Source organism: Suricata suricatta, chromosome 8 (genome assembly GCF_006229205.1).
Source record: "Suricata suricatta isolate VVHF042 chromosome 8, meerkat_22Aug2017_6uvM2_HiC, whole genome shotgun sequence".
Classification (NCBI taxonomy): Eukaryota; Metazoa; Chordata; class Mammalia; order Carnivora; family Herpestidae; genus Suricata; species Suricata suricatta.
Window position 1 is genome coordinate 78,690,233 of NC_043707.1, and position 15,363 is coordinate 78,705,595.

A 15,363-nucleotide genomic window follows, 5' to 3' on the forward strand; every position below is an offset into this window, starting at 1 on the left:
AAATGATGAAAAGCACTGAGAAGAAGAGACTACCCAGGTAAGAATGGAATGGCAGATACTACTGATTATGAATCAAATAGCCATTCCTATCTTCTTTATGGCTTAACAGATATCTAAATTCTCCCAAAATAATGAACCCAAGGAAGGGTGAGCTTCCCCAGTCCTGAGAAAGGACATGGTTAGTTTAAATCAATCATAGTAATCACATTTTCTTTTGCCAGTAACTGGTGCAAGGGTGGCCAAGGAGAGGTAAGAGAAATGCTCTGGGGAACTTCACGCAGACACACCTCCTTATAAAGAAATACCTACCTGAGCACTGACTTTCTGCTTTTGGATAATGAAAATATGATGCTTGTTACCTTACAACCCTAAAAGTAAACATCTACGACACAGTGAGAATGGTAGAGGGTAAAGAGTTTTCAAGTGTTGTTACATCTCTGAATCAATCCAGAAACCACCCATCAGTGGACTTACTGTTAGAGAGGTTCTGTTACTTGGAGCTGAAAGCATCATGATACCATTGGTGTCTCAAAACCAAAAGGAGTGTTTTCTTTTTAGTTTTTAACATCTTTATTTTTGAGAAAGAGACAGAGTGCAAGTGGGGGAAGAACAGAGAGGGAGACAAAGAATCCAAAGCAGGCTCCAGGCTCTGAGTTGTCAGCACAGGGCTCAATGCGGGGCTCAAACTCACAAACTGGGAGTTCATGATCTGAGCTGAAGTTGGATGCTCAACCAACTGAGCTACCCAGGCACCCCAAGGAGGACTGTTTCATGAAGGATATAGGAAAGTCAAAAGTAGTAGAGGACTGCCCACAAAAGAATGATTTTGGTTTCAAGAGTTATAGGTATTCGTGGTAAACGCTCAAAAAAGCACTATGCACAAGCCCTACTCTAAAAATTTAACACACAGAATCTCATTTAATTTCTTACACAATCCTATAAGGGAGGTAGATGGAATTGTAGGCAGTGAAAAGAAAAGCCAGAATCCGGTGAACTGAATAAGAGGGATTTGAAAATGGAATAGTAAATTTAAACAGTTCTAGAAAATCATCTGAAGGAAAGAGAGAGTGATATATAAGGAAAGGAATAAAGGAGGTTTGAAGATGGTCAAGAAAGGAAGAAAACAATAGAGAGGGAAAGGAGATATATAAAAAATACAATACATAAGAAATGATTGCTTCGGTAAGGTTCAGAGAGGATAGGAAGGTTTGGTACCAAGAGTAAAAGTAGATAAAATTTGAACAAAATGAGAAGTGGGACCTGAGATTAACAGAAAGTAAATAGAGATAAATTTATAAATTAGAAGGCAAGATGACTGACTAGGAAGACCAAGAAGTTCATAGATGGTATCAATGTTCTTTTAAAAAAATTATTTATTTTTGAAAGAGAGTGTGTGAATGTGCACACATGGGGGAGGGGCAATGAGAGAGAGAGAGAGCAAGAGCGAGAGCAAGAAGGAGGGACAGAAAGAAAGAGAGAGAGAGAGAGAGAGAGAGAGAGAGGGAGGGAGGGAGGGAGAGAGAGGGAGAGAGAGAGAGAATCCTAAGCAGGTTCTGTGCTCTCAGAGCAGACCTTGAGGCAAGGTTCAAACAAACCATGAGACCATGACCTGAGCTGAAATCAAGAATTGGATGCTTAACTGACTGAACCACCCAGGTGTCTCTAAGAAAAATTGTAAAAGGACATCCACCACTAAAGAGCTTAGAAGAAAAACAGGGCATTTGATAGGAATGGTGATGGTCTGAAATAGCCGTTATGGAAACAGAAAGGCAAAGTGATCAGAAACAAGTAAAAGATTAGTAAATTGGACCCAGCCAAACCCAAGAAATCAGGATGAATGGATATCTATTTCTTTACAAACATTTTAAGTTAAAAAAAGTTTTAAGTTTATTTTGAGAGAGAGTGCGAGTGGAGCTGGGACAGAAAGAAAGAAAATCCTAAGCAGTCTCTGTGGTGACAGGCTGAGCCTGATGAGATGCTCGAACTTGACCCAAACTGAGATAATGACCTGAGCCCAGAGTTGGAAGCTCAACCAACTGAGCCACCCATGCGCCCATCTTTACGAACACTTTAAGAACCTTCCATTTGCCAAGGCATCTTTCTAGGTATCTGGGGATACAGTATGAACTGTACTGACAGCTCAGAACCTGGAGCCTGCTTTAGATTGCGTTTTCCTCTCTCTCCTCCCCCACCCATGCTCACATGTGCTCTCTCTCTCCCACCCCCTCTCTCAAAATTTCAATAAACATTAAAAATTTTTTAAAAACAAAATTTCAGATTGGGTGGCCAAAAATGGCTTCACAGATAAATTGACATTTGTACTATGACAGAGTGAAAGCTATGTATATTTGTGGGGGTTGAACATACCATGTAGAGGGAAAAATCAAGTCCAAGTCTGGAGGTGAGGGAATGCCAGGCATCTGCAAGATGTTGCTGTGTCAGAAAGACGGGGAGGGGATATGGTCAGAGAAATAGTAAGTGGCTAGATGGTGTAGAGCCTTGTAGGCCACTAAAGACTGGCTAATATTGAAAGAAGATGACAAGTCATTGGAGCATTTTATGCAGAATGACAGGATTGCTTTGGCTCTGTGTTAAGAGTGAGAAAGGATCGTGGGCAATGATGGAAGACCAATAAGAATGTATTGCAGTAATTCAGATAGTTTGAACTATAATATAGCAGTGAAAGTGTTATTTATTTTAAAAGTGGAGTCAATAGGTCTTCCTGATGAATCAGATGTGGGATATGAGAGAAATCAATAATGACAAGGTTTTTCAGCTTCAGCAAACTGAAAGAATGCAATTGCTATGACTAATATAGGAAGATAGGAGAACTGAGGGGTAGGGAATTGGGGAGTTCAATATTGGACATACTAAATTTAAGATGCCTATTAAACTTACAGATGGTAGTATCTAATTGGCAGTTGCATATGGGAGTCAAGTATTCATAGAAGCAGTCCAGATGGAAGATAAATCACTGGGAGTAGAGGTAACCTTAAAACCTCAAGGCTAGAGATTATACTAGAGTTAATATAGATAGAAAAAAGATCCAAGGACAGAGTCCTAAGATTCACAAATTCAGCAGTAATGACTATTATTACTAAAAAGGTGAGGCCTCTCACTATATCCCCAGGAGACGAATCTTAATTATTCAAAACCAAGTATGTTACTTGCTAGAGTAAGCCTGTGATTCAACTCTGGTCAGCACAAGGTTAGTCCAATTGGTGTCCATGGGAAGGGAGTAGTAGAAAGGTTTCCTTGCTTTTAAAGACAGGAAACTTTCTTCTTCCACTTAGTTATGACTGCAACATTGGGAACCATGGCAACATTTATGCAATCATCTGGAGCAGCAAGATACATGCTGAGGATGGCAGAGGGCAAAGATGAAAAAACAATGGGTATCTCATATATTGCTGAGCTGCTAAATCAACTAGCCCTAGAGACACTCAATGCCTGGATTTTTGGGTTATTATTTAATATTGGTTTTCATTACTTATGGGAAATAGTATCTGATTACAATAATCTCATCAAAAAAATTTTTAGAGAAATGAATTTTTTTAAGTTTATTTATTTTGAGAGAGAGAAAGAGAGAGCACATTCAGGGCAGAGAAGGGAGAGCAAGAATCCCAAGCAGAGCCTGATGTGAGGCTTGAACTCAGAAACTGTGAGATCATGACCTGGGCTCAAGTCAGATACTCAACCAACTGAGCCACCGAGGCACCCTTCATTTTTAATTTTCATTGCAATGCTTAGGATATCAAAAACAAACAAACTCAGGCACCTGGCTGGCTCAGTGGGTAGAGCATGTGACTCCGGATCTTGGGATTGTGAATTTGAGTCCCACATTGGGCACAGAGTCTAATTTAAAAATAAAAAACAGATTTAAGGGGCACCTGGGTAGCTTAGTTGGTTAAGCATGACTCTTGATTTCAGCTCAGGTCATGACCTAGTGGTGCACGACTTCAAGCTTTGCATCAGGGTCTCCGTTGACAGCGGGGATCCTGCTTGGGATTCTCTCTCAATCCCTCTCTCTGCTCCTCCTCAGCAAGTGCATGTGCACGTGCACACATACTCAAAATAAACTCAAAAAAGAAAGTTTAGGGGCACCTAGGTGGCACAGTTGATTAAGCATCTGACTTCGACTGAAGTCATGATCTCACAGTTCATGTGTTCAAACCCTACATGGGAGCTCTGTGCTGATGATGTAGAGCCTGCTTGGGATACTCTTTCTCTCCCTGCACTCTTTCTCTCAAAATAAATAAATAAACCTAAGAAAAATTAATAATAAAAATTTTAATGAAAATAAAACATTTAAAAACAAACGAAAACTCAATAAAGGTTAAACGTGGCAAGGTTAAATAACTTCATGCCTAGGTAACAAATGGTGAATTGAAGCTTACCTAACTCCAATGTGTATAGTAAATGATTAACGGTGGTGGACTTAGGGGTGCCTGGGTGACTCCGCTGGTTAAGCATCTAACTTGATTTCGGTTCAGGTCATGATCTCGTGGTTTGTGGGTTCAAACCCAGTGTTGGGCTCCACATGGACAGTGCAGAGTTTGCTTAGGATTCTGTCTTTTTCCAACTCATGCTCTCTCAAAATAAACTTAAAAGAGTTGTGATTTAGGGGTGCCTGGGTGGCTGTCAGTTGAATGTTCAACTCTTGATTTAGACTCAGGTCCAGAGTCATGGGATCACACCCCGCATTGGGCTCCATACTAAGCATGGAGCCTGCTTAAGATTCTCTTTTTCCCTCTGCCTCTTGCCCCTATTCATGTGCACTCTCTCTGTAAAATTAAAAAAATAATTGTGAATTTAAAGTGTAGACACTACTGAAAGAGAAGGGGAATGAGAGTTAAGAATTCTTTTATTTTATTTTTTTATATTTTATTTATTTTTGAAGACAGGCTCCAGGCTCTGAGCTAGCTGTCAGCACAGAGCCTGATGTGGGGCTCAAACTCACAAACTGTGAGATCATGACCTGAGCCAAAGTTGGACGCTTAACCAACTGAGCCACCCAGGTGCCCCAAGAGTTGAGAATTCTTGAAGTGACTGGCAAACTAAGGCCAGGAAGTAACAAAGACTGAAAGAAAGGGGAAATATGAAAAGACTAGAACAGATAGGGTGTATTAGTAAACAAGCTAAAGTGATATGAGGTCTTAAGAATACTGGAATTAAAGATTTTTATTTTTTGAGTTGTCTGGATGAAGACTAGATGTAGGCTGTAGTGAATAGAAAGGGAATTAATTGCATTTCAAGTATTTAGGGACTGATTGGTTAATATTTACCAACACTTACTATGTGGCACATTATTTTATGAACTTGGGATACAGTGCTAACTAAAACACACAAGGAGCTCACACTCAGGTATGAAGGACAGACAATAAATAAGAAACTTTGCTGAATATGGGGTTCCTGGCCAGGGCCGTCAGAGGCACTCAGGAGTATCTGCTTTCAGATGGAGTTCTCTGAACGCGGCCTGGCTAGCAACTGAGGCCTTTACTCAGGGCTGCAAACAGAACACAAGTGAATGAGAATCAGGATGACAATAACTGGCAATTATACGATTATTTCAAATAATTTTACATACTCACTCTCAGAAGTAAATGTTTAATGAATAAATGATCTGATCATTAAACTTTCTCCATTCCAACTCTTCACCCCATTATCTAATAAACTACAGATTATTCTTTTAAGATTTTATTTTTAAGTAATCTCTACACCTAGTGTGGGGCGTGAACTCACAACTTTGAGATCAAGAGTCCAAACTCTCTACTGACTGAGCCAGCCAGGTGCCCCACATTCTTTTTTAGACTGACATAAAGAACTACCTGAAAACAAAAATGGAGTCTTTCCAGTGATTCATGGTTTCATTCAACATTCACTCAGTAGAATAAGCCCCCTGAAGGTAAACATATTTGTCTATTTTGTTCACTAAGGTATCTCCCGCACCTAGAACAGTGCCCAGCATTTTTCCTGAATTGAATAAATAACCACCTATGGATGACAGGTATTATTTTAATCACAAAGGTAAATAAAACAATTCCTACCCTTAAGGAGTACCACTTTTAAGGCTCTACGCAAAAATCTCTTGGTCTTCACTTCTGTCAAAGTACATCATCATTAAAGAGCAAGGTTGTTAAGAATCCAAGTATGTGTTACCTGTCCTGGATAAAAGAAATGTATTGTAGTTTTCATATGCTTTTAAATTTAAAAAAATAAACTACCATTCTATCTTGAAAAGTTAGTACTTGTTTCATTAAGTACTACAACTAGACGACTTGTTATAAACAATGATTACGGTAAATCACAAAAAATAATTTCAGAGGCTTCTAAAAATTTTAATTCCTTCTTTTCAAGTCCTATCAAATATATTTTAACAAAAACAAAGTGAGAATATCAGTTAATATGAAGCAACATAAAAGAAAAAACAGAATCAGAAGGCAAATTCCAAAGAGATCACTGGCTATAAATAGAGACATGGAAATGTCAGGAGAGAGAAGCAAAGTCACACTAAAAAACAACAACAAAACTGTATGCCAAGTGGGCTTTACATCTCAAACCCATCCATTTTCAGTTAAGGATTTCTTTGGCAAAGATCCTGTCTTTCAATAATCTATCTCAAAATGTAAATGTTGTGAGTAAAAGTAGATGTCCTCATTACAAATAATAATCAAGATGTTTTTGGTTCTGCAAAAATTCTTCCCTTAGTATCTAAGAAATAGAAAACTTCAACTGAAACTTAACCCAATCATTGATGTTTCACAGTTTGTTGCTGAAATAAAGAGCACTGGATTAGGAATCTATAGTCTTGGCTCTGCAATTAATCTTGTCACTTTGTGTATGGCTCACAAGCAACCTGGGTCACAATTTCCTCCACCATAAAATGAAAGAAACAGAGACTAGATGGTCAAGGTCTTTTCAAGTCTGCTAGTCTAAGAAAAGTTGAGTGAAACTAATCTTCCATGTTATATAGTCTCAAAGGCCCCCAACATTCATAACCACATATTCAACATTTTGTTGAATTCTAGTTTTGTGGGTAAGTGGTTAATATGGTAACAAACAATTCAACTTGATATTAGGATTTTACCAATATAAAAGCACCAAACCATTCTGGTCAAACTAAAGAGTAATATCTAGTCCTTGACTAGCCCTCTCTTACAGACAGAAGGGTAGAGAACATGATCTCTGTGTTTAGATCATTTACTAAGTCTAGCTAGGGAAACAAAATTTAATTAAGCTAAATTCCACATTTATTAAATACTTTTTGCATAATAGGGCAGTTTTCATTCTAAGTGGAGTAATCGACTATGATGTTTATTTAAAAAAAGAAAGAAATGTAGATTTCCTGAAACATGTTTCACTAGGTCCAGGTGGGGTCCAAGCATCTACATCTTAAAAAAAAATACCCCAGATGCAGGGTGTTTCTCAAATATACCCTTGTTTTAAGAAACACTGCCTAGCCTAGATCAACAAAAACTAGGGTTCAAAAATAGAAAAATGCTTCTAGACCTTGAGTTCTCTAGAAAACTAGAGATAAAACTAGAGAACAAACTATAAGGCATCAAAAATAAGCAAAGTGTGACAGAGCATGTGGGCTGCAGTTATATTTCAGTGGTTCTCAAGCATTGGCTGCACTTTGAGGATCAACTTAAGAAGTTATTATACATACAGAAAATAGACCAATTAAGTCAGTCTCTGGGAGTAGGGGTTGGGGCTCAGCTTAAACATGTTTAAGCTCCCTGTAACCAATACAGTGAATTAAGTAAATGATCAATGGAATTGGTTAGTCAGGTCAAGGTTCATGAAAAAAAACGACTTTTAATTTTGATTATTTGGCCAAACTTTTAATGAAAAAAGATAAATGTACCTGAAGTAAAAGTAACTGATGTATAAATATATGATCAAAGTATGGAAAGAAAAAAATAAACATGTTTTGGCCACAAGATAAAGGGAGAATAAGAACAGTAAATATGAATTTCTTTTAGACATTTAAAAAATTTTTTAATTTTTTTTATTACCTTTGAGAGAGAGAGAGAGAGACAGACAGAGACAGAGACAGAGACAGTGTGAGCAGGGGACGGTCAGAGAGAGAGGGAGACACAGAACTGGAAGCAGGCTCCAGGCTCTGAACTAGCTGTCAGTACAGAGCCTGATGCGGGGCTCGAACCCATGAACCATGAGATCATGACCTGAGCTGAAGCCAGACGCTCAACTAACTCAGCCACCTAGGCGCCCCTAGACATTTTGGTTTTGAAGCAACATACAAGATGAGTCTTGGAGGTAGCTGCAGACACAGATTTGGAAATACATTTAGGGAATAGGTAGAGGACCCATTTAAAGTAAGTTATGAAACATATATAATTATATAGTTATAAATTTTATAAATAAAATTTTAAACAACTTTCATAGGTCAAAAAAAGAAACATATATTACACATTTTGCAGTTTTATTACATATTATATGCTGCAGTATTATATATCAGCTTTATTATGTTATTGGAATGCGTGCTATAGAATTAACTAAAATCACTCAAGAACTGGGTGGAAAAGGCCAGTTTTTTAAGACAGATGCTGTGAGGAGTACCAAATTTCAATCAGAATCATCCCTAATCTAAGGGGAAGCTGGGAGGAATAGGGCTCATCAGCAAGGGCAGTCAGCTCTACATTTTTTTCACTAAATATGGATATTCAATTTTTTAATATATTTTATGATGCTGTGTTAGATCTCCTATGATCCTGGTCAAGGGACAGATCCTGCTTCCACACTGGCTACCAACAGATGTGTGCAACTAGCCAAACACTTTGTATGATAAAGGATGGTCCTTCTCTCATAAAATTTGAAGAACCCTGTAAGTACCTTAGCAAGCCCCTCCCTCTTCCCCCATACAGTAGATGCCTTTCGCTTCACTGGAGGTCCTAAAAAGCAAAGAAAATGTATATTACTTTCACAAAGAACCTTTGTCTCAAACATTAATTGTTCTAAAAGACTGAAGAATTTTACCCTCAGTTCTCAGAAGAGTCTGATTTTAAAACTCTTGGTATGCTTCTTTCGGGAGGGGGGCTATTTTTGAAGGAATCCAATATGCAGACAAACAGTACAAACACTATCATAGATGCTGTGTGGTAATATGGGGGAAAAATTAAAATTAAGCAATCCTATTCTTGTCTTGAAGATGCTTACAATCTAGTAGTGATGTGATTACAAACACACAAATCCCCTGAACAATGTATTTGAAAAATAACACTAATTATACCAAATATGTATGTATGTATACACACACACACATTCATACACAAACACACCATAAAGCCCTATAGTTTATCTGGGGAGAGGGAGAGGTAGACCGGGAGAGGGAGAGGCAGAGGGCAGAGAGAGAAGGGGACAGAGGATCCTAAGCCGGCTCTGTGCTGACAGCAGAAAGCCTGATTGCAGGGCTCAAACTCATGAACCATGAGATCATGACCGGAGCCAAAGTCAGATGCTTAAGTGACTGAGCCACCTGGGCACCCATAAAGCACTATATATACTTTAGTAAGGTATATTACTAACCCGTCCGATGCAAGTAACAATACAGAAAAACAAGCCTGTATCATGTTATAAATACATGGGTTCTTTGATTTTGTAATGTTTGTATTACCTTACATTAAGATCTGCCTTCCCATGAAGAACTTCCGCTTATGTCTTAATAGAAACAAATGCAAATATGTATTTTTAAAATCCAAGTAAGAAATATTAAGTTGTGAACCATATCATAAAAATTACAAAGAGATACATTACATTACTTGACTTTTTATAGATTCTTCCATTCTTTCAACTCAGACTGCCTGGGTTCAAATCACTGACATTTACTAACATGTGACCTTGAACAAGTTGGCTAACTTATCTGTACTATAGCAAAATGGAGATTTTAATAGCATCTCATAGAGCCTTGTGAAAATAAATGAATTAATTACAGGTAAACCACTTGGAAAAGGACCCAGTATATAATACTAGCCACTATTAGCTACTGCTAAGTTTCAGAGTGTGCTATGCGGTAAAGACACAGAAAAAGACATAGCCCTTACTGTCATGGACCTTACAATCTAGTGGGAATTCCAAATCAATAAGTGATATTGTTATTATTACTATGATGTAATACATGACCACAAATAAGAGCCCCCAGATTTGAGGGGCGCCTGAGTGGCTCAGTCAGTTAAGCGTCTGACTTTGGCTTAGGCCATGATCTCACGATTAGCACAGAGCCCACTTTGGATCCTCTGTCCCCCCACCTTCTCTACTACTCCCCCACTTGCACTTTCTCTGTCAAAAATAAATAAACATTAAAAAAAAAAAAAGAATCCCTAGAAAGTTCTGGACTAGCCAAACACTATATATATCCAAAGAGGCCCTTTGAATTTTCTGGAAAAATGGAAGTAATCAGCAACAGCAAAATGAAAGAAGTAGGCAATGTACGTGACACAAAGGGGGCTCTGCAGTTATGGATACGTGAGAATGATAAGAATGATAAAAGGCTGGATTTAGGGCAAATCAATGATTATGGGCAATATCCTAGTATTCTTCAATCTTCTTACAGCCCTTCAATCAGGACACACTATCAAATTTGGCAACCAAATCAGAGAAGAAATTTCTAATAACCGAGGATATGTTTTTACATAGTGACTTCTGTTTTTCCTTTCAGAAGTTACCTAAGACTTTTTATTATCGTTTACTATTGGCTACTTTTCAAAACCGATTAAACTGCTCTCTTTTTGGAATGCTGGTAAAAGGAAAAAGTTATGTGACTCACCAAAGGGCACAATGGTCATACTCGAACACAGATCCTCTGGAAGGAAGTCCAGAGTCCTTTCCACTATCTGGGACTGCCTCCATTTTCAGACACTGCTGAAGCTGTTGGTTCTCCACAATGTTCCAAAGTCAATTTGTGTTAACAACTTTGTCTTCTAAAATGCAAATATATCCTACTTCCATTCATACCTCAGTCTGAAACAGACTTCTAGAAACTCAGCCAGAAGGGATATAAAAGTCATTAAGACCAATGACCAGCCTAATGATCAAACACCCCAACTACATCCTGGAACGTTTAGTTTAATCTGAAGTGGCCACTTCCCTCCACACAACTAACCTGAAGCTGCTGTGACTGTGATACTGAGGAAGCACTGGCCTGGTTACATGACCCAGAGTATAGCATGAAGTTATCAGATCCTCTGGCCAAGACTTGTTAGGAGGAGGTGACGGGCATAAAGGTGAAGTAGGAAGCCTGTACCATTCTGTCACTCTAAAATACCTGTTAAAAAGCCATAATGGGGGCACCTGGGTGGCTCAGTCAGTTAAGCATCTGACTCATGATTTTGACTCAGGTAATGATCTCAAAGTTCGTGAGTTTGAGCCCACAGTCTGGCTCATGCTGGGGCCTGCTTGGGATTCTCTCCATCCCTCTTTCTCTCAAAATAAATAAAAAACTAAAACAACTAAAAAGAAAGAAAGAAGAAAGAAAGCAATAATGCACTATTTTTCTACAAGAGCTAAAAATAAGAATCTGTTAATATTTCACAGATTTTCCAAAAGTGAAAAGTTGTCCTAAGAAAAAGACCACTCAGTTATTTGGTAGCCAATAAGTCAAAAGGTAAAATGAAGGACCTTGCTAGTACATTTAATAGCCCAACTTTTATTATGCTTGCTAATGTTTTCACTGTTATTTGGTGAATCTAAATGCTCCCTGCTTGACTTCTGTAAATTCAAAGACAATGACTTCTGCTTCATCCTAAGAATGAAACATGAAATACTAATTTCTGTGGTAAGAGTGTGACTAAAAAATATAATCCGGCCAAATATTTAGCCAATCTCTCAAAGCACAATAAACCAATTTTAGATTATTAGCTATGATATACCCGTTTAAGAATATTTACATTGCAAAGGGAATAAATTTAGTTAAGAAAATACTGATTTCATCAGTTATAATGAAATTACCTAGAATAACCAGCAAAGTACAAATAGCTTTAAAAAGATTGTGTGGACTAAGAATTCACATATAACTTAATCAAAAGTCACTGGGTATTTCTCCAACAATTCAGTTGCTCTTGCATGATCCTGAGTTTTACTAAGAAGATAGCTGTAATCCAAAAAAATTTACAAAGATTATCCTTTCTTGATTATAAAATGCCAGAAGCCAAACCACATGTTAATTAATAACACTAGTTTCCATTTGTACAGAACTTTCTGGTTTCTGAAGAGCTCACATTTGAGGATAGCAAAGCAAGTGATCATAATGTAGAGGAGAAATTGGAGACACAGCAACTAGATTACTTGCCCAAGGTCACAAAACCAACAAAAATGTACAGGCAGATTTTTTTTTTCAATATTCACTCAGCAAATACCTAGTACACTAAGACTATACATTAGGGACAGGTCAATGGGAGAGGTAGATAAAGTCCTCCATCTCCAGTTTTCATTCTAAAGGAAAAAACAATAAACAAGTAAACAAGAGCTTAAGATAATTTCAGATAAATGCTACAAAAGGGCAATGGGATAGTGATTGTAGAATGGCACAACTAGAGGTCAGAAAGGACCTAAGGAGGTGGCATCTGAGCTGAGTCTTGAATGGTGAGGACAGATTATTCATGAGAAAGTCTATGAGAGCATCCACACCAGGCAGAATAAAAAAAGGTGTAACATCCCAAAGGCAGGAATGATCTTGGACAGCAAGGTGGTTGAAGTGAAATAAAAGGAAGGAATGTTTAGAGACAGTGGTCTGACTATATGGAGCCCGTACACTAGTCCAGGAGATAGGACTTAAAGTGCAATAGGAAGGGGGGCCTCAGTGGCTCAGTCAGCTGGGTGTCCGACTGGATTTCAGCTCAGGTGATGATTTCATGATTATGGGTTCAGACTCTGCATCAGGCTCTGTGCTGACAGTGCAGGCCTGCTTGGGATTCTCTCTCCATTGCTCTCTGCCCCACCTCCACACATGCACATGTGCACTCTCTTTAAAAAGGTTTTTAAAAAAGTGCAATAGGAAGACAAAAGTGAGATGATCTGGTTTCTGTTATAAAATAACTGTTTAAGGGGTACCTGCGTGGCTCAATCGGTTGAGTGTCTGACTTTAGCTCAGGTCATGATCTCAGTTTGTGGGTTCGAGCCCCCCTCGGTGGTGATAGCTCAGACACAGCCTGGAGCCTGCTTCAGATTCTGTGTTTCCCTCTCTCTCTGCCTCCACCCCCACTCATTCCCTCTCTCTCAAAAATAAATTTAAAAAATTAAAAAAAATTTTTTAATATTTATTTATTTTTAAGAGACAGAGAGACACATATTATGAGCAAGAGAGAGGCAGAGAGAGAGGGAGACAGAGAATCTGAAGCAGGCTCCAGGCTCATGAGCTAGCTGTCAGCACAGAGCCTGACGCGGGGCTCGAGCTCATGAACCGTGAAATCATGACCTGAGCTGAAGTCGGACGCTCAACCGACTGAGCCACCCAGGTGCCCCTAAAAAATTTTTTTTAATTAAAAAAGATTTAAAGGAATTATTCAAGCTGCTATATGAAGAACAATTGTAACACAATCAGGTAGAGGCTTGAGCCTCAAAAGTACTGGTAATGGCTGCTTGTTACTTTTGAGAACTTACATATACATTACACGCTTCTCTGTATGAAATTCCTTAATTTTAAAAAGCAAACTGTAAAGATGTTAAGAGTAGCAGAAAAACCAACTACAGTACTATTACAGACCAGGACGGAGGTGATGGTAACTTAGAAGTGGAAATGGAAATTAAGAGGAATATACTTGGAATATACCTCCAAAGTATGATAAATATGTCTTCCCAGAGGAGAGGCAGGCATAGGAATGAAGGCTGACCAGTGGTTCTCAATGTGAGATGATTTTGCCTATTAGGAGACATCAGCAATGTCTGGAGACATTTTTGACTTTCACAATTGAGTGGCGGGGAAAGGGGTTATGTTACTGGCATCTATGGGTAGAGGCTAATGATGCTGCTAAACATATTACAGTACACAGTATTACAAAATATAGCTATCTGATGGAAACCAACTTGACAATAAACTATTTAAAAAACACCAAAATGTAGTTATCTGATCAAAAAGTCTATATAGTGTTGGAGAAATCCTGATCTAAATGGATTCCAACTGGTTCCCATCCTAGAATATCCATTCTTCCAGGAGAGTCTACAAAAAACTAGAAATGAAGGTCTTTATTTTCAATATTTAGAGACAACTAATATTGTCTGAAATAAAGTTTATTTGTTTGGAGATAAATTATATCACTCTGTGGTTAATATTACATTGATCAGGATGGAATAGGTCTAATTAATAAAATATGAAGAAATCAATTGATTAATAAAGGCCATTTGTTGGAGTCTTTTTCAAAACAACTGAAAAATTTTTGTTTAGCAATACCATACAACAATGCTTTTCGTCTTTTTTTTTTTTGTTTACCAGTTATACTTAAGTCTATAGTCCAATACATTCACCGCTTTTCCAAAATCAAATCCCCCCCAATCTTTTAAAAGGATAGGCATGAACACTGAAAAAGATAACCAAAGCTATAAACGATTAAGATGGTAGGAAAAGCTTCATTGTAGAAAATGACACCCCACTTGTATCTATATGCATATAACTGTGTAATTACCTGATTTATTTGGGACCTTGAGCAAATGCACACATTAGTTATCAGGAAGACGGCAGCACACATTTCTCCCAACTACTCTTAAGATTACCAATGGGAGGGGCACCTGGGTGGCTCAGTCGGTTAAGCGTCCGACTTCAGCTCAGGTCATGAGATCAGGTTCGTGGGTTTAAGCCCTGCATCAGGCTCTGTGCTGTCAGCCTGGAGCCTGCTTTTGAGTCAGTGTCTCCCTCTCTGTCTCTACTGCTCTGTCTCTCAAAAATAAATATTAATTCCTGAAACATCCCAAATGAATCTGAAACTACTAATATGCAGTAAATTACATGCCACCATACTTCGAGAAGGCCTGAAATCATCTGATAATTGGGTAGATAATAAAATATACATACTTACGAAGCTATCTAGTCCTGGGATGACAATTCAGAACATTACCTTACAGGTGGGTTCTTACCGGTAGGGAATGAGGCAAACTACTGTTAAGAAGCCACAAAGTCAACTCTGGTTAAGAACTGGATGTTGTTCTTATAAGGTGACTTCAATAAAGCTGGCCCCGGACACATACAATACTAGATTACTAAGTGTGGTTACAACAGAATTTTAGAAACAGTCACGTTTTTTAAAGGTAAAGAAAAGGGCAGTCATAATTTCAAGCTTCATTCACAGTATTTACACAAAAATGTCAAAATCACCTAGAGAACTGAAAGGCCTCCAACCTGAATTAATCCCCACT

At 38.2% G+C, this 15,363-nt stretch overlaps 1 protein-coding gene across 4 annotated transcripts in view; it reads right to left on the minus strand.

The window, feature by feature from the left end:
* DNAJB4 (DnaJ heat shock protein family (Hsp40) member B4) overlaps positions 1-15,363 on the minus strand; it is a 45,373-nt gene that overhangs the window by 29,660 nt on the left and 350 nt on the right. Inside the window, exons 2-3 of one of the 4 annotated variants that reach the window (XM_029947291.1) lie at positions 8,857-8,915; positions 6,048-6,164 (exon numbers count right to left, since the gene is read on the minus strand). The exons of 2 other annotated variants lie outside the window; for them this stretch is intronic. The gene's annotated coding sequence lies outside the window, so the exon portion shown is untranslated. Of the gene's footprint in view, positions 1-2,367; positions 2,539-6,047; positions 6,165-8,856; positions 8,916-15,363 lie in introns of those variants that run through there. One more of the 4 variants, XM_029947292.1, reaches the window with a different exon arrangement.